This window comes from Protopterus annectens, chromosome 4.part1 (genome assembly GCF_019279795.1).
Source record: "Protopterus annectens isolate FY-2018-M chromosome 4.part1, PAN1.0, whole genome shotgun sequence".
NCBI classification, from domain to species: Eukaryota; Metazoa; Chordata; order Ceratodontiformes; family Protopteridae; genus Protopterus; species Protopterus annectens.
In genome coordinates, this window is record NC_056734.1 from 510,284,154 (window position 1) to 510,309,692 (window position 25,539).

Genomic DNA, 25,539 nt, shown 5'->3' on the forward strand with positions numbered 1-25,539 from the left:
GTTCTTCCTGCTCTAGTTTCACATTGTTGAAGTTATGGTGATGGCATGTAGCTCCATTGGTTGGTAAATGATTATCCTGCCACTTTCCAGTCCTACAGGACTGCTTTGGAATTCCATGAGAAACTGACTTCATGTGTAAATGGCTCAGCCAGTACATTGATCAGTATTTCAGTATACAGAAACGAATCCTATTCTAGACCATTGTAATTCAGCCCAGTGTATTTAGCATTGCCCAAGCTGACTGGCAGATGGAATAACATTGCTACCAACAGCTGATTATTATAATTCACTATTAAAAAAACCCTGATAGGACATGTTATGGGTTATGTAATTATCTTTTACCACTCATATATGATGTGTCTAGAATGGACCAGCTGGTGTACGTTTCATAAGCAGAACGGACATAGTTTAATCAGCTAGGGCTTTACCAGAGTCAGGGAGTGCTGTTACTCGTTTATTTATTTTTGATCTGTATTGGAATAAATTACTGCAGCATGAATGCTTTCAGGTTTTAAACTTTAAACATTTCTACCATGAAACACCAAAACATTATGATAAATGCAATCAATATAAAATATTTTGTTGTTATATTAGTTATGCTACCTCTTACCGATTTTGGGCCATATGTCAACTTAGTAATTCACTCACTCACTCACTCACTCACTCACTCACTCACTCACTCACTCACTCACTCACTCACTCACTCACTCACTCACTCACTCACTCCTCTTAAGAGGATTGCTCTTTTTATGTCAGTCTGCATATAACTTGGAAATTATTCACTGAAGAAAAAAGAAGTGTATATGATACTAGTTCAGGAGGTTGCAACAGTTTTACTGTTTTAAGTGTTTAAACTTTATACTGTTTAGAGATGCTGCTGCAATTTTAAGTCAAGTAAGTGCAGAAACATTCACCGAACAATAATGTTATTTTTTTATGTAAAGTGAGTGAAGCAACATTTTATTTATTTGTTTGTTTATTTATTTATTGACATTATTTTGCCAGGAAAGTCTGACTAGGTCACAAGACCCCATTTTCAGAGGAGGCCTGAGCAGAAATGCTCCACTTAGAGAAAATACAAACATTTCAAACATATTACATACAAAAAAGCTGAAATTTATACATTTCAAAAATAATCAACAATATTGTAAGGCACAGAGATATACTAAAAATATGTTACAAAGATAATGAGAAAAAGCAAAGTAAAGCACTATATACCGTTCTGGAGAGTGCTCTTTTGACATTTCATAGTAGTAGTAAGTAAAAGTCATGTGTTTAGTTCAATATACCTTTTAACCTCTTTATGCAAGAAGTCTGGACAAAGCCTAAAATAGTGTGTGTGTGTGTGTGGGGGGGCAAATATGCAAAAATAGGGACAGATTTTAAATATTGCTCTTATAAAATTAGAAGGTTGCTAGAATAACAGGATTTGTGTTAGCATGCGTTTTCTGAAGGATATGAAATCTGAAACTCAAATGTATGTCATTTTTTAGTGACTTCAGTCCTCTGTGATTTGCTGGAAAACTACAAATTTTATGAGAAACGGACCAAAAATTTGAGGCAAAAATCTGGACATTCTACAAAAATCTGGACAGGTGAGACATATGGGAGAGAGATTATGAGAGATTAGCATAAATGGGGAGGAGGTGATAGAAAAAGGTAAAGTGTTAGAGAGAATAGGATAGCCAGGTGAAGATGAGGAAATGGAGATGCGTAGAGAATCTGTACTGTAGGAGTGGAGAAAGGTAGACAAAATGTATGTTCACCCAGGGGATAGTGTGAGCAGAACCATGAGTTTGATAGGTGGCCTTTCAGAAGATGCTTGAAGGAAGTATGGTAAGTTACTGTTCTAATAGACTGCATAACAAAATTCCAGTTTTTGCATTAGAATAGGAGTAAATGCTATTTCCATTGCTTTTCGAGCTTTATAGAGGGTGAGAAGTTGTTTATCATTAGAATGAAGGGAACTGTTTGGGTGCTAGGAAGGAAGATTAGAGCTTAGTGCAGGACAGGCATGGGGTTTATAAATTATGTTGTGGTCAGTAGTTAGCTGTATGAAGTCCACGTAGTGGGCGTACTTCAAGCCAGTTCAAATTTTTATGGGCCTTGTTGTGATATGTGTAGTACTGTTTATTGGCAGCAAATGTAGCAACTTTGTTGTAGCATATTTCAAGTTTAGTTTTAACAGACACAAGCAAGAATAGGGGCACCATATAAGAGTGAAGGTAGGAGGTAAGTGGTTGCTAGAGAGGTCTGAGCAGAGTTAGTAAGAAAGTTTTTATGTCTATAAAGAATACCAAGTTACTAGTGAGTTTCTTTACATTATTTTGAATGTGGAGTTCAAATCTGAGGGTGTGATCAAATGTCACACTAAGCAGTTTTATATGGGATGCAATTTCTATCTCTGTACTGTTAAGAGAGTAGATTTTGAAGACGGATTTATCCTTCAAGTGTGCTTTGGGGAGGAATAGGAGCAGTTTTGCTTTTTGGGAGTTAAGTAATAATTGGGCATTGTAAAGCCAGTTTTCAACAAGGTTGAAGGCTTCTTGTGTGATTGCAAGAAGATGCCCCAGAGTGTCAGATGACCATATTAGTGTGGATTCATCGGCATACTGTAAAAGTGATGCTTGCCTAGAAGAAGTATAGAGGTCATTAATGAAAATCTTAAAGAGCAGTGGACCAAGAATTGAGTGTTGAGGTACAGCAGTGGTAACGGGGAGGTAAAGAGGGAAAGTATGTTGCCAAATAACAGTTTGATGTCTGTCAGAGAGGTAGCTTTTAAATCACTTAAGTGAAGAAGGGGATAGGCTGAGATGGTGCAGTTTTTGAAGAAGTTGTCTGTGAGATGGTATCAAATACTTTAGACAGATCCAGAAATATGGAGGAGATAAGTTTGCCACAGTTCCTTTTCTTGTTTATATTATCTACAAAGAATAATAATACAGTGGTTGTACTATGGCCAGGGGGGGATCCATGTTGAGTACTGTTTAAGAGCTGTTCTGAGAGGAGATGGTGAAGAAGTTGAGTGTGGATACATTTTTCTAGGATTTTTGAGAGATGGGAGAGAACTGCAATGGGATGAAAGTTAAAGACTTCTGTAGAGTTACCTCCCTTGTGCAGTGGGATGACATATAATCTTTTCCTAATGGCTGGAATATAAGATTCCTGTATGGGTCTATTGATTAAGATAGCTACTGGGTAAGATATGGCTTCTTCTGCCATCTTGAGTTATTTAGGTGGGAGGTTGTCAGCAGCTGTAGAGCAAGGTTTAAATTTACATAGCATTTCTATAGTACATATTGTTACAGGTTTTAAGGTAAAGTTGTTAGCATTTGTAGCTAAGGACTGTTGGAGTTCATATTTTTCAGAGGTTAATGTGATAGTGGAGAGGGCAGTTGGTAATATGTTATGGGTTTGTGAAGGAGAGGGTGATGAGCTGTTGGTGAGGGCACTGATGCTCTCTGTAAAGTATTTATTAAATGTATTCACTGTTTCAAGGGGGGAGCAGGTTTAAGAGAGATATGGCTCTTTTCTGAGCCAAACTTTTGTAGTATGTGAATAGAGAACCAGAATATTTTGGTTCATTTTTATGACTAGGTTGTAGTTGGTCATAGTATTGTTTCTTATATTTGTATATTTGTTTTATTCAGATGGATTACAAATTTCCCTGTTTCACTGAAATGTTTGGATTTTTTTTATTTAGCCACTCCCTCCAAACCTTGCCTCTGGTACACATAGTGTTTTTGGTGAGAGTGGATACCCAGGAGGAGTGTTTTACTTTTACTCTTTTTATAGATATTGGGGCAAGGTTTTTTAGGGTGTTAAAAAAAGATATTAAAAGTTGTAACTGCATTATCTAATGGGAATGTTTTTAGGACAGACCAAGTGAAAGACCTTAGGATATTGGTAAATAAATCTTTGTTAAATTTTGTGAGATTCCTAGTTGGTTTAATTTGATGGGTTTTGGGGCAATGAGTGGTAAATCTGTTTGTATGCAGGGAGATGGTCACTTAGGGAGTTAGGATAGGTTCACTAATAGTATATTTACTAGTATCTGATACTTAAATCCAATCAGAATTGTGCCCTTATTACTTTTGTTGTATCTAGTGGGTGTTGTGATAGTTGAGTCAGACCAAATAGATTTACGCACTGTAGATCAGAGTGTAACATGGGGCGGCCACAGTGGTGCAGCAGTTAGTGTTGTCACCTCACAGCAAGAGGTTCTCCGGTTCGATCCTAGGCTGGGATGCCTTCTGTGCAGAGTCTGTATGTCCTCCCTGTGGTTGTGTGGCTTTCCTCCGGGTGCTCTGGTTTCCTTCCACATCCCAAAGACATGCTGTAGGTGGATTTGGATACTCTAAATTGGCCCTAAGTGTGAGTGCGTGCATGTGTGTGCCTTCTGTGGAAGGTTGGGTGCCAGGCTGGCAACTCAACACTGTAAAATTCCACTGCCAATCATGAGCAGACAAGTGATCCGCTGTGGTGACCCCTAACTGGGAAAAGCCGAAAGAAGAAGAAGAAGATCAGAGTGTAACATGTGTGTGCTATATCTTTAAGAAGCATGTGAGGCTGTGCATGCATGTATAAATTCCAGACATGTGCAATCCCTAGTGCCATTTTGTAAAAGCAAACAGAGTGAGCATGCATGATCGCAGATGTTGTTTGTATAGAAGTTACTTAGTAATAGTCAATAAGCCTCTATGATGATGCGTTTGTATAGAATAAAGCTGCTAAAACAGAACCCATGAAGACTCATTTATTCATGTCCCAACACGAAAGCGACATGGTGTCAGAACCGGGAAGGAAGAGAGAAGAATATTTGGAGCCATGAGATGTAAAGATGACAGTGAAGATAAAACTGAGAGAAAAGAGTACAGGCATAACCAGAAAGAATCAAAGGTAATAAGAAATAATACAAATTGTTTACTCAATGTGAAAGAAGGCAAAAAGGGGTATTACAAGGGCTCAACCACATCAGGCAAGTAGAAAGTACAAAAGATTTTGTTAACTAAAGAAAATGTTTAAGATAAAAGTATTTGATGAAACAATTAACAGTAAAGCAAAAAAATAAGCATGTTTAAAGCAAAATGAGTGTGTTTAAGGCAGAATTGGGCATGTTTAGAGTAAAACGAGCACAAGAAAAATACAATGGCCATGAAAACAGCTTAAACGAGCAAAATGAGTATAATAAGAAAAGAAAAGGGCACATTAAGCAAAAATAAAGGACGGTGACTGTATGTGTTTGGACAAAGTGCTGTATTTGGGCATAACTACAACTTTGTATTGCATCAAAGGTGGAATTTAAGTTATTTGAAGTATCTCAGACTGTGTTAAAGTGCTTACAGTGTGTGCTTATTACTGTGCATGTATTTCAAAGAATTTGTTGTGTGCAAAGTGCAACTAGTTTATGCAATTCAGTCAAAGCATAGTTATTTCAAAGAAAAGTTCTTGTGCTGGGTTTGTCTTTTCACAAAGTGCCGCCATTACAGAGTACTTCTTGTACTGTTAAGAGTTGCCTAGCAAGGTACTGCCATTTTGGGGACATTTCAGTGTGCTGTATGCAGTTATTCGCAAAGTACAATTACTTCGAAAGCTATTTAGTTTTGGGAAACAGATATTTGATTTATTCGCATTGTACAGTTGCTTGATATGTTTTTTGCATTGATAAGCGGTGTTTCTTACAAAAGACTACAAGAGTATTACAATGCTCGTGAATTACTCAGTTACATTGTAAAGTTCTCAAATGTTTCATAGAGTGATGACTTTAACAAGTGATGGCGCATGACTTTAGCATTTCTGCCTTTACCAATTACTTTAGCATTTCTGCCTTTATCAATTCCGAAAGTGTAGTGAGTGACGACAAATTACTTTAGCATTTCTGCCTTTACCAATCAAAGATTCTGTAAAATATCGAAAGGCTTGAGAAAGTTATTTCGCAAAATACAGTACAGTATCGAAAAGTCTGAGAAAGTTATTTTGCAAAGTTCAGCAAAGCATCGAGAAGCCCGAAAAGTTTATTTCACAAAGTCTAGTTATTCGAAAGTAGTGCAAGTTCATTCATTGCATAATTCTGATAAGCTTAACGAAAGAAAGTAAAAGTTCAGAGCACAAAGGCATTCAGCAAGTGCACATGTTTATGTGTGTGTATTCGTGCATAGTTGCAAGATTCTTCGCTGGTATGTCTTAATATGGCAGACGGATTTCAAAAAACCTAACCACTTGTGTTTGATCAGAATATTGCAGAAAATTGGAGAATATTTGAGCAAGAGTATGACATTTTCATACAAGCAGCTTATTCAGATAGAGATGCATGTACCAGGGCATTCATTTTTCTAAACCTACCAGGGTCTGAGGCCGTAGAAGGAGAGCGTTCATTTGTATATGCACCAGCCGTGTATGCAGGAGAAGGTGCAGACCGCCATATTGTTGTGCAAGCTGAATCAAGGGAGGACCCTGAGTGTTTGAAGCACATGTTTAGAGAAATGTGCAACCCCTCCCCAGATGAATATTATATTAGAAAGGCATTTTTTTACACAAGAGATCAGAAACCAGGGGAAACATTTGCAGCTTATATAACTGACTTGAGAAACAGAGCTAAATAAGTGTCTATTTGGTGATTTAAAATATGAACTGATAAAGGACAGACTTGTATATGGTATTAATAGTGCTGCTCTGTGAAAAATTCTGCTTCGTGACAGCGATTTAACACTATGCAAGGCAATAGAGATTTGTCAGATCCATGGGGTAACAGAGACATACGAGTACACTTGCAAGTGACAAAGGCATGGTTTCAGTGAGCTCCAGAGCAAACTTAGACAGTATGCAACACATGAAAAACAAGTACAGGCTTAAGTACGTGGCAGCTACAGGGTTTCCAAAGAAGCCACAAGGTTTTCTAGCAAGTTCCAGAAAAACTGCAAACTCCATTGCAAGCTCAGTGCAACATAAACATGAGACAGCAAAACTCAAATCTTGCTTTATTGTTAACTGTCGCAATTGTGGTGCAAATCATGAGTAAAAGAGAGAAGTGTTTAGCATTTGTTCAGCAATGCCACAAGTGTAAAAAAATGGAACCATTTCCAAAAGTTTTGCAAATCAAGTAAGCCTCACACAGTTGTAAAGAAAGGTCGCACAAAAAAGCAAGTTGATCAAGTACAGCCAAGACAGTAAGCTTTCTATGTAGATAGTGTATCAGTGTTTGGAAAAAAAGTTGATGCTGTAAATGTATTAACAATGAGAGAAATGTTTTGTACGGTCCGGATTAATGGAAAATCCACAGAGCTCAAAGTGGACACTGAGTCAAAGTGTAATGTTATATCAGCAGCAGGGCCTGCAACACCGTTAAGGTGAATTAGGCATTCACCTAGGGTGCAGATCATGAAAGGGAGCAGCTGGGCAGCTCGTAATAACTCTCTAATTTAGTTAAATGTAGCGAGAATTCATGGAACTCGGACCAGTGCGTATGCGTGCTCAAGTTCTGTTTTAAAAAAAAACACACCTACTTTTCTTGTTATCATTGCCGGACTGCTTTAGAAACAGTCCGGATTAACTAGAGACTGCAGGGATCCGAGTCCATCTGGACTATTTAGTCAGCAGCCTCGTACGTGATGTGGTTGCTGATTAGTCCTATTGGTCTCGCCCTCTCTTCCTGCTCTTTGCATTGGGTAAAGCAACGAGCGAAAGTGAGAGTGGCAGTGGAGTCTTCTTCCAAGGCGTGAATTTTATTACTTCTAATTGAAAACTAATCCACAATGACAGCAGATAGTTTCTTTTCGGGTAAGTGCGAAAAAAAATAATGGGTTCTTCTGACAGTTTTTTTTTTTCCCAGCAGGGCCAACCAGATATACATATTGCATTTTTTTTTCTGGCAGGGCCAACCAGATATTTTCTGTAATTTTTTTTCCTGGCAGGGTCGACCAGATAATTTATGTATTTAATTATTTATTATTTTTGGCAGGATCAACTACATACAGTTAAAAATGAAAAGGTGGACTAGTTATATATTTGTTCTTTGTTTCTAACATCCTGGGCCTAGAATTTGGAAGAGTCAACCAGATCATAGTAGAAGACGAAATCTTCAGTAGGCTAGCTGTTTTGGGGGAAGTTTGTGATTTTCTAACACCCCTGGCATGGTCAACCAGATACTAATAGTAGGCAAGGTTAGGCAGTGTGTGTGCTTTGGGGGCTGTTGATGACTTTCTTTTTTTTAATAAACTATCCTGGCAGGGTTGATCAGATACTAGGGAATATTATGTGTGTTGGAGACCTTTGATTTTTTTTTTTTTTTTTTGTAACACACTGGCATGGTCAACCAGATACTAGTGGTCTGTGTGTTTTTGGGGGCTGTTGATGACTTTCTTTTTTAAACTGTGCTGGCAAGGTTGACCAGATACTAACAATGCAGTTTTTTTGGGGACTGTTGTGTTTTTTTTTTTTTAAATACTGTAATACACTATCTGGCATGGTCAATCAGATACTAGTGGTCTGTGTATTTTGGGGGGCTGTTAATAACTTTCTTTACTATTATTATTGTTATTATTTTTTTTTATTTAATATCCTGGCAGGATTCAAAGAGATACTAGGTCTGCAGTGTGTTCTAGGGAGCCATTTAAGGATCACGTATCACCATTTCCTTTTTCTATAGTTTCAATTAAAAAAAAGTAACTTATTTGTAAAACAAGGGGCGCACTAATATGTTTTACCTAGGGCGCAAACATAGGTGTTGGAAGCTGTTAAAGACAGGGGGGGCGGAGGGTGACAGGGGCACTTAGTGCACTAAAAAGGGTAATTATTTTATAACTATTTGCTACCACAACATAGGTTCACTTGGAGGACATTTTAAGCTTAGCCAATTCCCTTTTGGTGCTTGAATTAACATTTTCTGATTGGTCTTAGCTATCCCCCATGGCTGATAATTGTATTTTAGCCCTAGTGAGAACAACTGTGATCATACCATAGATAATTTGAGGGGGCCATGTAAGGGATGCAGCATTTAGGAACTGCATCTATCCATTAGTGGCATGAGGGGAAATCCTGGAGTATATTTTCTATTATCCATCCTTAGATCCAAGTTGCATTTGAATATGGATAGATGAGCTTTGCTTTATTTTTATGGATAGTCTGTTCTGGAACAGTGGTAGCCTCTGTGATATATATCCATCTCTCCAGAACATTCAGTTTAGATACCTGGACTGAGTATTTCTGATGCCATTTGACTTGCTGATGTTCAGTAGGTCCATCTGTATTATGTCGGAGGATGCTTTGTATGCCAGACATGTCACCTCTAAGCAATCTGTAGGATACTGAGTATAGTAATAAATCTTTGAGGTGGTCCATGCAAGACCTGTTGTTTGGGACTTGTATGCTTTTAGTAAGGTATCTCTGAAGGTATTCCAATTGTTGCATGGGGCTGGACAGATACATGCCAAAGTGGGCATTATACAAAATGATTGACATAATGAGAGTTTTGTAAAGGGGACAACAACATCTCTACATCTAGTCACAATCAATTTGTTTGTTTATAAGCTGTGCAATATAGAAAGGCTTTCTTATGACTCTGGGCACATGTTGGTCAAAAGTTAGGTCACTGTACACACAAGTTCCCAAATGCCAAACAATTGGATCAGTTCTCAGAGGGCATTGTCATGATTTTGACACCAGTTATTATTTGGGACAAACCTTCCTGCATGATGGTTAAGTCATTTGGAGATTCAATAACTTCTCCTAGCTTGCAGTCATCTCATACTTAGCTGGCCAAAGCTCTTTGGTATTTCCTTTTGCTTTTGAGATGTATATGTCAAACAGAAAAAGTCTCAGCACCGAACCCTGGAGGAATCCATTGGTGACTGATCTCTTCCCCTGTTTTAATCTCCTGCATCCTGTGAGCCAAGCTGGCAATGCAGCTGGTGATGTAAGTGTTTGCTCCGACATTATTCATCTTTTGTACTACACCTGAGTAGGGGATTGTGTCAAAAGGCTTGGCCAGGTCAAGGTAATGTGGTGTGTACTGTTGAGCCTGACTTACCTCTAGCCACCAGATGTATCCTGTTGGGGGCATTCACACACACACACACACACACACACACACACACACACACACACACACACACACACACACACACACACACACACACACACACACACACACACACACACACACCCACCAGTAAATCCCAACAGCCAGTCCTCTGAAGCTTTCACCAGGCAGCTTCTGAAAATAAATCCTTCTCTAATTCAAAGTAAATCAGCAGCTAAATAAAACTGTCTGTTCGCAAAATCATTTAAAACCAGATGGAAATACGTGCACCATGAGCTGAACTCTGACCCCCATGGGTGCAAAATAACCTAGCACCAGCACTGATCAGCAGACACATTTGCAAGAGTGAGAATTAATGAACAACTCAATATATCCAGCAGAGTGAGACTTGTTGCTTATGGAGGTGAAGAATTCAAACTGAAGATTCAGTGATACTTTCATGTTATTTGGCTGAGAACTGTTCAGCTTGTTATTCTATGTAGTCCGAAGACCAGTGCAATGTTTATTGGGTCTCAAAGATAGCTTTAGAATGAATCTGCTTTCTTTTGCTAAAGAAGTTCATCATGTGTGTGCAGTTCCAAGTTCCAATTTTTCCATTTTCTCAGAGTACGCTGATGTTTTCGATGACAAATTGGGCAAGCTTCCACTTGTGTATTCCACGCAGTATGATCCAGAGGTCACTCCAGCAGTCAGATCAGCAAGAAGAGTTCTGATAGCTATGCAAGATAAAGTTAAAACTCAGTTGGATAAAATGGTACAGCAAGGTGTGATTTGTCCAGTCACAGAACCAACTGAATGGGTGTCATCCATGGTAGCTGCTCATACGAAAGGCTCAGATGAAATCAGAATATGTGTTGATCCAAGAGATTTGAACAAAGCATTAAAAAGACCATATGATCCAATGCATACAGCTGAAGGAGCTGCAGATCTAATACTAAATGTCACTGTATTTTCTGTTTTGGATGCAAAGAGTTCATTTTGGCAAGTGATGCTTGATCGCTAATCCTCATTTCTAACTACTTTCGGTACTCTGGCAGATACAGATTCCTCAGGATGCCATTTGGAATAAATTCTGCAAGTGAAGTTTTCCAGTGTCCAATGAAACAAATTTTTTCTGGCTATCCTTGTGCAACAATAGTAGATGCTCTATTAGTTGGAGGTAATGGTGAAGCAGAGCATGACAGAAACCACAAAAAAGTTCTAGACAGACCACGTGAAATAAACATAAAGCTCAATGCTCTGAAGTGCAAATTCAGACTTCCAGAAGTTACGTATGTAGGACATTTTTTACAAGTACAGGCTGGAGACCTGACCCAACCAGGCAAGCAGCTATTCTAGAGATGTCATCACCAGACAATGTACAAGATTTACAGCATTTTCTGGACATGGTCAACTATTTAGGAAAATTTATACCTGATTTCAGTGAGTTGACAGCATCTTTGAGAGAGCTAACATGCATAAATGTTGCATGGTCATGGTTGGAACATTATCAGAAGGCATTTGATGAACTTAAGCAGAAAATTGCCATCACACCTACGTTAAGATACTATGATGTGAATACACCAGTTGTTCTTTCCTGTGATGCTTCAAAATTTGGTCTTGGCCCAGTTATTCTTCAAGAGGGCAGACCAGTAGCCTATGCATCTAGGACACTAACTCAAACTGAGATGCAGTATGCTCAAATTGAGAAAGAGCTTTTGATGATAGTATTTGCATGTTCCAAGTTTCACGATTATATTTATGGTCATGCTATTCAAATTGAAACTGATCATCAACCTCTAGTTACTATTCTAAAGAAGCCTATGCATTCTGCTCCAGCAAGATTACAAGGACTGATGCTCAAATTGCTAAGTACAATTTCAAAAGAGTCTACACGAAAAGCAAATTGCTCTATCTGGCTGATACCTTATCTAGATCGCCTAGAAGTACAACAGAACAGCTTGATGCTGAGACTTTTGACTTTGACGTGATGTCAGCGTGTAATTTTTCCACCACTAGACTTAATGAATTAAGAGATCACACTAAGACTGATCCAATTTCACAAAAGTTTAATCACTACATTAATGTCGGATGGCCATTAAAGCAATCTAGTGTATCACCTGAGGTAAAAGCATATTTTCCTTACAGAGATGAATTGTTGATGGAAGACGGCATTATTTTCAAAGGTCCTAAAATTATTGTTCCTGCTTCTTTACAACAAGAATATATTCATTTTTTGCATCGTGGTCACCAAGGTTTATCATCTACTAAGAGAAGAGCAAGAGAATTAGTATTTTGGCCTTCATTATACAAAGACATTGATAGAGTTTTTTCTTCTTGTTCAGTATTCAATAGTACTAAACTGCATTTGCAAGGATAACCGCTTCAGCTAAGTCCAATTCCTGAACTACCTTGGTTTACAGTAGCAACTGATATCTTTGAGTGGAACAACCAATACTACTTGGTTTTTGTAGACTCTTATCCAAATTGGTTTGAGACTGGTCTGCTACCAAACTTACCCTCAACTGCTGTTATTACTAAGTTGAAATGTCATTTCTCAGTTCATGGTAGTCCACACAAACTTTTTTCTGACAATGGTACTCAATTCACTATCCAGTTGTTTCAAAAATTTGCAAAAGAATGGGAGTTTGTACATGTCACTAGTACTCCTGAATATCCTCAGTCCAGTGGTTTAGCTGAACGAGCAGTACAGAGTGCAAAGCAGTTACTTGAAAAGTCAAAGCGTGACAATACTGTTGTATTCTTGAATTTGCTTAATCTCAGAAACATACCCCGTGATGATATTCTTGGCTCACCTGCTCAAAGACTACTTTCCAGACAAACTAGAGCTATGTTACCTATTTCATCAAGTTTATTATAGCCTAAACCTAAGAACAATAAAATCATCAAGGCTCATTTGTTTAAGAAGTGTAATATCCAGAAATTTAGTTGTGACAGATCAAGCAGATTACTTTGTCCCTTGAGCGAAGGAGATATGGTACGAATCCAGATGACAAAAGGTTTTGATTGAATAGGACAGATTACAGGCAACTGTGCCAAGCTGAGATCTTGTTTGGTAGACTCCAAAGGTGTGGAGTATAGGAGGAATTGCAAACATCTTCCTCCTGTACCTGAATCATCATCATTGCAGTCACAACACTGTATTTATGATGCAAACTCTAAATAAAAAATTGAGTCAGATACTGTTTCCAGACCAGAATGTGTTCTAAAGTCTGATTCTTTTCCAGAAAGTGATTCAAACATTCCACGGGGCAACCATTTTGCAGAAACTGTCCCAGCTGCTAAATCTAATTCCCATTTTTATGTCACATGATATGGATGAGTTTCTAAGCCTAGTGTGAACACCAACGTGGACTTGATTGTGTGTGTGTGTATATATATATATATATATATATATATATATATATATATATATATATATATGTGTGTGTGTGTGTGTGTGTGTGTGTATACTTAGTATTGGATAATGCATGTCTATAGATTACCTGTTATTTCTGCATGCCAAATAATCTCATGACAAATTGCATGATCTATTTCTCAAAGAGGGATATTGTAGATCAGTGTAACATTTGTGTGCTATATCTTTAAGAAGCATGTGAGGCTGTGCTTGCACGTATAAATTACAGACACATGCAATCCCTAGTGCCATTTTGTAGAAGCAGCCAGAGAGTGAGCATGCATGATCGCAGTTATTAGTTTGTATATAAGTTACTTAAGTTATAGTCAGTAAGCCTCTATAGTGATGTGTTTGTATAAAATAAAGCTGCTTGAACAGAACCTACAAAGACTCATTTATTCATGTCCTAACACAAAAGCAAGATGCAGGATTAGTGATGTCACAGGTTACATTTTGCCAGTCAATATTTTCATCACCAAGAATGATTTTTTTCAAAAGTAATAGTACTAGTCACTCAACAGAAAAAATGTTCGGGTTTGGGTGTGTTGTTATAGAGACATGTAAATTACAATAATACAAAGTATTTTTTAGAGTTTTAAAAAGTGTTACGACTATTTCAGCTGAGTGAAATTTGGGGATGAAGTCGGAATAGGAGGAGAGGTTATAGAAGCTGGGGTATAGTAGGGTGACTCCTCCTCCTTTTTTGAGGGGTTGGTCAGTCTTCATAATGTTATAGCCTGGAAGAAGTATTTCTGTCTCTTTCATATTGGATTTAAGCCATGTTTCTGTGATGGCTTGGATATCTGTGGAACAGCGTGATATGAAGGCATGCAGATCTGTAATTTTATTATAAATACTATGAAGATTTAATGTTATCAGACTTAATTTTTTGGCTTGACTTGTGATTAATGGAGTGGGAGACTGATATGTCTGTAAATGGAAACAGGATTGTGTGGAAAATGTCTTTGTATAAGAAGCAAAGGATGCATTAGAGAAGGGGGGTACTTATAACTGAAGGAGTGTAGTTATCTGGGCTGGTATGGTGCTTGCAGGAACTGGTGGTATTTAGGTTTACGTTTAGATTAGTAAGGCCAGGGTTTGGGTGTATTTCCCACACAATTGAACCTTTGAATTCTAAAGCAAAACTTTGCAATAATTCTTAAGGTTGGGCACCAAGAACGTTTTGTTTTGAGGGAGGGGTGATCACAGTGAAGTATTCTGTATTTAAGACAGAGAGTAGTGGAGAGATTGAGGAGGCTAGGAGATATATTAAAATAGTTGTTATAATTGTCTAGCTTAAGTAAGAGGCTGGAAGTTATGGTGGAGTGGTTTAAGGGAAAATTATAGTATAAGTGAGAGGTCAGTACTAAAATATGAGATAATAATATAAGGAGCAGCATTTTGTGTACAAGAGCTATTGATCAAGGGAGAGGTGGTAGAGGGCTAGATTTAGGAAAATGTCTTTTAAATTGAAAAGTAGATGGAAAATGAAGGATTGGGGTGGTGTAAAAGGATAGTTGTTGTCTGGAATATACAGAAAGAGGGTGAGATGATGACGATATTAGGTAATATATTGTGGGGAAGAGTTGTTAACTGTCTTGCCATTGAGTGGTCAAACCAGATAGGATTTGGCTGGGATGGATTAGAGTAAGGCTGAGATGATTAAGAAAGCATGTAATTATATTCTGTGGGTGGTGTTTTGAAGTATCCTGATGTTGAGTAGTAAAATCTTAAAGGGGATGGGGTATGGTGAAGAATGAATGTAGAGTAAGGAGTGGAGGGTGAGAACTGGGGGTAGGATAGGGTAGTGGAGTGAGCACAAGTGAAGTGAGTGTGTACGGAGTGGGATCCACCTGCTGAGAATGTTTTGAGATCACAAAAGAAACAAGTGGTGGATTATACTCATAGCAGGTCAGAACTTCAGCCCAGCTGTTGTACACAGCTATAAGGATGTAAAATACATAAAAGTCCAAAGCAAAAGATATTTAAAGAGTATAGTACTTAACAGTATAGTGTCATAGGTTCATAGGTTCATAGGTAGGTACTAGGCTATCGGCCCAAGGGCCTACGCAAGCCTAGCCAACAAGGTTCCCTGGCTTACGCCACCCAAGAAAGTTATTTTCCTGTGCCACTGATGAGCAGAGACACAGAAGTGATCCCCGGGGTGTATTTCCTATTTCCCATCCACTCATCAAGATTTTTCTTGAAGAGTGCTAATGAAGAACTTTGCTTGACATAGATGGGTAGCCTGTTCCAGAGTATGGGAAGTCTCTGGGATAGGAATCTATCCCTCCAGCATGTCCTGTTTATTGTGGTGACAAGGTTTAGGTCCCTAGAGCATGTAGCTCGGAGGGATTGGGATTTATTTAGGTGTAGCATGTCCAACAGCTCTGGGTTTGACATAGCTTTATATGTTAGGCAGAGATCACCTCTGAGTAGGCGATATGCTACGGAGTGAAGCTGGAGTTTTTTGAGGCGGTCAGTGTAGGGTATTTGTTTGAGTCCAGTAATCCTCTTTGTGAGGTACTTCTGTGGCCTTTCCAGCTGCTGCAGATGTCTTGTGAGGTACATTCCAAAAGGGGCGTTGTACTCTATAATGGGTCTAATGAGTGATGAGTAGAGGGTAATGATGACCTCTTTTTTCCTGGATGAGAACCCTTTTATGATGAGGTGTGCCACGTAGAAGGACTTCCTGACTACTGTGGCGATGTGACTATCAAAGGAGAGACTACTGTCCACCTGGGTCCCAAGGTCTATTAACATGCATTCGGTGTTAAGTAGATTGCTGCCTATGTGGTAGTTCATGGGTACAGACTTTTTCCCAAAGGGGATGACACTGCACTTTTTGGCATTGAGCTTGAGGCCATGGCTCTGACACCAGGCATCTGTCTCAGACAGGCCCTTCTGTAGGATGTTCATATCATTTAGGGACTTGACTATGGCTCCTAGTTTGCAGTCATCTGCGAACTTCATTAGCCAGAGGCCTTCTGTGTTAGCCTGTACTTCAGAGAAGTAGATACCAAACAGGAGCGGTCCCAGGACGAAACCCTGTGGTACTCCACTTGTCACTGGATTGAGGTCAGATTTGGAGTCTGCAACTTTTACAGTTTGGGTTCTGTCAGTGAGCCAGTTGGCAACCCATCTTGTGACGTAGGGATTTATGCCTAGTTTATTGAGTTTAGCTATAATTCCAGAATGGGGGATGGTGTGGAAAGCCTTGGCGAGGTCAAGATAGGCTGTGTGAACCACTTTACCCTCATCTACGGCTTTGGTGACTGCCTCAAAGAAGTCGATCAGGTTCAGGAGGCATGATCTGCCTTTCACAAACCCGAACTGGGTGGGATCCAGAGTTTGGAGGTTACCAATGTCTTTGTTTATGAGTTCCATGATGATACGTTCCATGGATTTGCAGACCTGGATCGTCAGGCTAATAGGTCTATAGTTCCCGGGATCAATGGTGGCTCCCCCTTTGTGGAGTGGGATAACTGTTGCTGTGCGCCATTCAGTGGGCACAAAGCCTGATGCGAGGCTGTTATTGAACATGGTGCTTAAGTGGGGAGCCAGTTCATTCTGAAGTTCGTGTAAAATGCAGCCTGGGATGTTGTCCGGTCCCATGGATGCTGTGTTTTTGGCTTTAGAGAGTGCCGCTTTCACCTGCGTAGTTGTGATTACAGGGACTCTGCATTCTTACTGTATAGATATGGGCCCTTTAGGGGGTGAGGGCGGGGAAAAGTTAGCACTGAACCTATCTGCCAGGATGTTGGCAATATCAGTTGGTTCTGTAATTTTCATGCCTTTGTGCTGTAACTCAGAGCAGATCTGGGTGTTGCCATTGAGATTCTTGGAATTAGTGGCAATTTTATTTTCATAGTTAGCTTTGGTCATAGTCTTAGCTAGTGTTTGTTCCTTTGAGTTAATGATGTTTAACTTTCCCTTTGAGTGTAATGTGGAAGGAAGAGGGTCGGGGTGAGCTTAACAATCAAATGGCAGCTAATAAAGGGTGCTCTGCTTAACAGTATAGTATAATAATGCTAGCCAGCATTTGTTCCTTTGAGTTAAGGATGTTTAACTATCCCTTTCAATGTGATGGGAAAGGCAGAGAGGGTGAAGAAAAAATGAAGGATCAAATGGCAGCTGTTAAAACTATATTTAGCAAATACAGGCTATTATTCTTATGCTACTGTAGGGTAAATGCTAAGTTATACTCTTATATAGAACTATTAGACAGGCTTTTATGGGATGTTAGGTAAGGTAATACTGATTATGTCCTCTGTATGAGTGTACACCATTTACATTTAAGAAGACACACCTATACAGTTGTGTAATATGGCAATAGTGCCTATACATCTATTTTAGCAATGGCATACTTGGTCAGATAGTGTAGGCTGCGCCTGCCTAGTTTTTGTCAGGAAATCCCTGTGGTTGTGTAGCTAGTTAGCAGATATGTGATTAGTTCAAAGACACAGTTATGTAAGTCTGGAATAGTGAAACAAGGGATGCGTTCTGAAACAGAGCTGCTGCCATGGCAAGGTTTAGCCATGCAGTGTAGGCTGTCTTTGCCTAGTTTCTGTCAGGAAATCTCTTGTGTTCTTGCAGTTAGTTAGCAGATATATGTTAACTTCCAAGATGCAGTTATTTCGTTCTGGAACATTGAAACCAGGGATACATTTAGAAACAGAGGTGCTGTCAAGGTAAGGTCTTCTCTGGCGTGCACGCTGTATTGAGGACAAGACAGGGAGGGGAACCTAACTACTCAGAAACATTCACTAAAATAATGTTAAAATGCACCCCTCGCTGATATAAATATTGTGCAGTCTGTTAATATAGACTAACTATTGTTATGTTCTGGAAAGAAGTGATCTGTTTTCATGGCCATGGCATGTTTTTCCAGTTTAGAAATGAGCTTCCTGTGTCACACACCCTTGTCTCCATAGTGATAAGAGACAGAATCACTGTGGGGGAACAAATAAGTGAGGGAGAGTGATACGAAGCGTTGTTTGTGAACTCTTACCTCAGGCCCCATACAGGAAAATGTAGTGCTTTAGGCAGCGATCAGTATCTGTAACACAGCAACCTTAATAATTTGTTATTACTCAGGAAGCTGATGGCTAACTTTACAGAACATTCCATTTTTAAAAAGAGAATTCTGAACACCTCTGTGGCTTCCCATCTTTCCCTGCTTACAGATATGTTAAAGAAAAGGTCCTTGAAGCTCTGAAATTTGTGTGAACAGTCTATCAGGAAAAGTAACATATTTAATGCCAATAAAGTTTGCCACGGAAAATCCTGGTCATTTGTGAAATGTCAATTAAAATTCAGAGGATAAAAATAATTCTATTAAGGTCTAAAAATGCTGAAATGCTGTTATGGATTAGGTCCAAAACTCCTAGAACTTACTTAATATTTTACCTGTGGTACATAGGAATTAGACCCCTCCCCCAGCTTTGGTGTTGTCCTTATTCAAGAAATGGTTGTAATGCCGTCATCATGAGAGAATAGACCTTGAGGCTAAAAACAAGCCTGTTAGGAAGGATTATCCAGCTTTAAAAGGACTGCTTCTGCTAAACACAAGAAATCCCTTCCATATGGAATGAAACTTGTGGCAGGCTCACAATGCAAATTGCTGTGAGTCAGGCCTGACAAATGTAAATAAAGAACTGTACAAAGTCAAACTTTAAGGACAATACTCATTAGATGAGAGAAAAGTGCTGTTGTAAAACTATTTTAACTGGTATGTTAAAATCCTTCTGTGTGGCAATGCTAATTTTTTATTGTCTGTGTTACTAGTGTGAAATCAGGAAGAATGAATAATTAGTTTAAAGAGACCTGGTTCTTGGAAGTGAACAAGCTATAAAACTACACGTTATAGCTTTGCATGGAAGAAAATAGATTACGGAAACTAGAAAGGAGGCATATTAAATGACTCAAAACTTAATGTATTCATTATTCTGCTTGGGTAAAGGAACAACTTCAGTTGTGTAGAGATTTTCATATGCTAGTAAATACATCTCAGAGGAATACATAGCTGACCATGACAAACAAGGAATAAAATTATGTTATCTAAATTATCATTATGATAAAGTACTTTGAATTTTGACAGAGACCAAGTAAACTATATGAAGCATTCATATCGCTCAACCTTTTAGAGCAAGAAATCTGGACAAAGCCATAAATAAAAGTTAGACAAAGGCCCAAAAATAGGGACAATTTTTAAATATTGCTCTTACAAACATAGAAAGTTGATAGAATAACAGGTTTTGCATTAGCATACATTTTATGAAGAGTATGAAGTATGAAACTCAAGTGTCTGTCAATATTTTCTAATTTCAATCTTTAATGATTTTCCACTAATTTGCCAGAAAAACACAATTTTATGAAAAATGGACCAAAAACATGAAGCAAAAATCTGGACATTCTGCAAAAATCTGTACAGTTGAGAGGCGTGGCAAGTGTTCACTTAAAATCTTGTATTTTAACATACAGTTAACACTGTGAAATGCAAATAATACCAGCATATTAATCTGGCACTTGATATCTACTTCTGTACCACTGAGGAGCAGATGTGGTACTATAAAGGACACAGAAAAAAACAGCTTTCGTGAATGTCTGTTTAATATTAGTCAGGCACATAAGACATTACAACTAAGCCGCGGTGGTGCAGCGGTTAGCATAGTCACCTCACAACAAGAGGTTCTCCTGTTCGATTCTCGGCCTGAGCACCTTCTGTGTGGAGTCTGCATGTCCTCCCCGCAGCTGATTGACGTTAAAGACATGCAGGTAGGTGTGAGTGTGAATGGGCGTGCCTTCTTTGAAGGTTGGGTGTTGGGCTGTCAACTCAGCACCATAAAAATGCACTGCCAATCATGAGCAGACCGGAGTTCTGTTATGGCGACCCCTAACTGGGAAAAGCCGAAAGAAGACATAAGACATGACAACTATTAAATGGCAGATACATGGTGTAGCATGTATGTTAGGGTAAATACATCTTCATACCTACTTACTCTCAGAGATAAGTAAGGAATTCTTACTATAAAATTATAAGGGTTGCTCCAGAGTCACCCCCTGAAAAAGAGTCATTTGTGTCTAGTGAGCTTACCTGGCTGGTCAATAAACAGGTAAAATAATATACTATACAGGACTCACATGAAGTGCACTTGTTAACAATACATTTCTGTGTGGAAGATTTTCAATCCATATATCTCTAGTTAATCACTGTTAGTAATCAGATTAGACGATAGTAGTAGAAGTAGTGAACTTAAACTCGTCTTAAGTAAAAAAAAAAAAAAATAATAATAAAAAATATATAATTGTACAGAAATACTAAGTATTCAAAAGTAATCCACGCAAGGCAGGCAGTCTGTTTCCAGTCGAAAATGTTTATTAAGTACACAGACAAGCGATCCAAGTAAAACAAAAATAGAGTAATAGTTTCCTCACAAGCTTTCTATATATATATATATATATATATATATATATACTTTTTATCAGGCAAGGGAGTGGTTTATTGTGCTGTAAAACAAAGTGTTATTGGTACACATGTTAAATTCATATCCCTTCCCCCATTAGTGTGACATTCGAGCTGGTCCTGCCCTATTTAGTAGCTGTCATAATAATATAACCCTTATGTACTTTAAATAAAATTTATAATGTTGTGGTACCTCTTATTTTACCATATTATTAAGCAGATTATAAATTTGGTGATTTTATCCAAGACAATATACTGCATGGCTGGAAATATATCAACCTTAGTCCATTTGTCAATCAAAAATATATATAAATATATACATATACACTTTGCATGTAAAATAAGCCATGGTGGTACGGCGATAGCGTTGTTACCTCATAGCAAGAGGTTCTCCCGTTCGATTCTCAGCTGGGCTTGGGAGTGCCTTCTGTGTGGAGTCTGCATGTCCTCCCCGCGGTTGGGTAGCGTTCGAAAGACATGCGTGCATAAATGGGCGTGCTTTCATTGAAGGTTGAGCGTCGAGCTGGCACCTTGGCGTGTCATAAAAATCTACTGCCAATCATTAGCATACCGGAGTTCCGTTGTGGTGACCCCTTACCGGGAAAAGCTGAAAGACAAAGAAACAAACACTTTGCATGTAGAAAATCAATTGTAAAAATCATATTCTATTTTCATAACCGATTGTTAACAAAGATCGCTTTCGTCCATCTAGACTTCTTCAGGTCTGTGTACAAGAACCCTAAAAACTATCTATAAAAATATTATTGTATAATTAGTATTGTTATTACATATTTTGAATAAAGTGGAAAAAAGAGAATCAGAAAAAGAAAAAATAATAAGAAAAATGTATGATGATGGAAACAAAATATACACTTAAATTACAACTGATTGTCACAGGAAACCCTTTTCTGATTAACATCTTAGGTAAAGCCCCATCCATTGTTTATAGGAAGGCTAGGAACATTAGAAGTTTTGTTGAATTTAAACCTAGATCATATGAGCGAAACACTAAAAGATGTGAAACTAATTGTACATTTTGTATATTTATACAACAAGGTGATAGTTTGTATTGCCCTTATTTAAAGAAAATCATTAAGACCAGTGCAGGGGGTGACTCTAACATTACAAAAGTAATTTACAGGGCACAGTGCAATGAATGTGATGCATTCTATGTGGGCAAGACTGTAAATAAACTCGAAGCATAGGATTTAATGTCATCTGTCAGAAATCTGCTCTGGATATAAAAATAATGCACTAGCCAAACACCTTTCTCTTCATAAAAGGCACACAGGTTTTAAGTTCCAGATCCTGGATTGCATAGACATGGGTGATCTTGAAGGAGACATCCTGAATATTCTGGAGAAACATGAATTCTTGTGGTAATTAAAGCTGAACTCTTTTAGGAAGCCTGGACTAAACTAGTACTGTTCAATTAAAAGTGTGCTGGAACTTAGAAAATTGCCACATTGTTTACATGACTAATTTTATTTTATTCTACCAGTTGGTTTTAAATACCATTTCAAATCAGTTGTAATTTAACTGTATATTTTGTTTCCATCATCATACATGTTTTTCTTATTATTTTTCTTTTTCTGGTTCTCTTTTTTCCACTTTATTCAAAATGATATGTAATAACAATACTAACTAATTATACAATAATATTTTTATAGATAGCTTTTAGGGTTCTTGTACACAGACCTGAAGAAGTCTAGAAGGACGAAAGTGATCTTTGTTAACAATAGGTTATGAAAATAGAATATGATTTTTACAATTGATTTTTCACATGCAAAGTGTATATGCATATATTTATATATATTTTTTGATTGCCAAATGGACTAAGGTTGATATATTTCCAGCCATGTAATATATTGTCTTGGATAAAATCACAGACTTAATAATCTGTTTAATAATCTGGTTAAATAAGAGGTACCACATCATTATAAATTTTATTTAAAGTACATAAGGGTTATATATTATTATGACAGCTGCTAAGTAGGGCAGGACCAGCTCGAATGTCACACTGATGGGGGATGGGATGTGAATTTAACATGTATACCAATAACACTTTGTTTTACAGCACAATAAACCACTCCCTTGCCTTATAAAAAGTATATATATATATATATATATATATATATATATATATATATATATATATTTAGAAAGCTTGTGAGGAAACTATTACTCTATTTTTGTTTTACTTGGATTGCTTGTCTGTGTACTTATTAAAGGATTTTCAACTGGAAACAGACTGCCTGCCTTGCTTGAATTACTTTCAAATACTTAGTAATTCTGTACAATTATATATTTTTTATTATTTTTTTTTACTTAAGACGAGTTTAAGTTTGCTACTTCTACTACTATTGTTTGATCTGATTAATATACAGTGATTAACTAGAGATATATGGACTGAAAATCTTCCACACAGAGAAGTTTCTTACACTGTTCTGTTTTTTTGGACTCACTATACTTGTTTAGTGGGTTGTTTTTAGACTTCGGGGATACCACAGAGATTACTTGTTTTTGTTTTGTTAACAATACTTTACGACATTCAATTTGTCAGTCACTAAAATTATACAATCAAACATCAAAAAACTTCAATTATTGTATCTTCGGAGATCTGAAGCATTTTGAGCAAGTGACAGTGAGCAAGTTAGTTGTGAGCTACTGGGATGCAAGCACTTGCAGAGCTGGATCATGGTAAAATGGGAACTTAGGCAGGGTAACAGGTCAGGGCTCCCCCCTGCATTAGGTCCCCCCATGGCAGCTGCCACCCCACAACAATTCCAGTGTCTTTTCACTTGGCTGTTTCTCCCCAGTTACCATAAACACTGCTCAAACATTTCGGTGGGCAGACCATTTTCTTCTTTACTTCTACAATGATTACAGATATTGGAATTTAATTTAAAACTTTTATTTTAACATTTATAGCACAAATACAGATTGACATTTGCTAAACAAAACAATACTGTCTCACAATGAAAACAAAATTAGCATGAGGATGGGAGGGTGGTCTAATGGTTAAGGTGTTTGCCTTACAAACACGAGGTGCAGGGTTTGAGTCTCACAAGGGATAATTGGCTAGGCTTAAAATGGCTCGCAAGAGCAGTCAGACTAGTACTAATCTATGAACCTATGAACAGAAAGATTCTCTGCCCTTGAAACTCACATTCATTTAAATAGTATTGAAACCTACATTCAAAGAAAATCCATCTGGCCAGTGGCAGTTTAAGTTTATCTTTGGGCTGTTTTCAAATCATAGGCCCCTTGCACACATTTTAGGACCATGCTAACATGCATGTGTTCTTTGATTCACCTTTCTGATTGTATTAAATTATATTTCTTGTATAATACAACACCACTTGTTAGAGTATGTTTTAAATTTGTAGTTTTAAACATTTTTCTATTTAGCAATGATACAAAATGTATAAACCAATAATGAGAAAACTACCCATTTCAGAACATTTCAACCATAAAAGGCCACTCAAACTTCTCTCATTACAATCCACCAATATCAGTCGGGTCTACGTTTACCGACTGAATGTCCAAAGCATTGAACATCTGATCAGCAAACACAATCCAGCAAACAATGGAAGCCAATCTGGTGGTCCCCTGCCATAAACAAACTCTACAACAGAAGGGGGAAACTGATGCGGAATAAGGTGAAGCCCCAAGACTAGAAAAACTCCCTAGACTGGAAAAACTCCCTTATCAGCCTCAACAAAAAGTTGACATCCCTCATCAAATCCCCTAAAGCTAGCTATGAAAACAGAATTGCAGCAGATAGTAAAGACAACTACAAGGCCTTCTATAGTTATGTAAAGAACCTCCACGGCAATACCCAGTTTTGCTCTGAGCTACTGCACAATGGCACCTCCTATACCGAGCCAACAGATATTGCCAATATACTGGCCAACAGATTCATTGCCAGCTTTAACCCTCCCCCCCAAAGGACCAATCACAATACCAGTAGATTGCCAGGCACCCAGTATTACTGCTGCACAGGTTAAAAAAGTACTGTCCAAGGCCAAGAATACAGCTTCTATGGGACCTGAAAATATCCCTGGCTATGTTCTACATGAACTACAGAGTGAACTGGCACCTTACCTGTGTGCCCTGTTCAATCACCGCCTCACCTCAGGTTTTGTCCCTACCAAATGGTGCACTGCTATAGTCATCCCTCTCCACAAAGGAGGAGCGACTACAGACCCTGGGAACTATCACCCCATTAGGCTGACAAGTCTGATATGCAAAGCTATGGAACGCATCATCATGGACCTAATAAACAAGGATATAGTGAATCTCCAAACTCTGGATCCCACACAGTTTGGTTTTGTGAAGGGTAGATCATGCCTGCTCAACTTGGTTGACTTCTTTGAGTCAGTCACCAGAGCTGTGGATGAAGGCAAGGTGGTTCATATAGCCTACCTTGATCTGGCTAAGGCCTTTGATACCATTCCCCACTCAGGAATCATAGAAAAACTCACTAAGCTAGGCATCAACCCCTATATCACTAGGTGGGTTGCAAACTGGCTCACAGATAGAACCTACAGTGTGAAAGTAACTGACTCCAAGTCAGACTGCCGACCAGTTACGAGTGGAGTCCCACAGGGATCAGTCCTGGGTCCTCTCCTGTTTGGT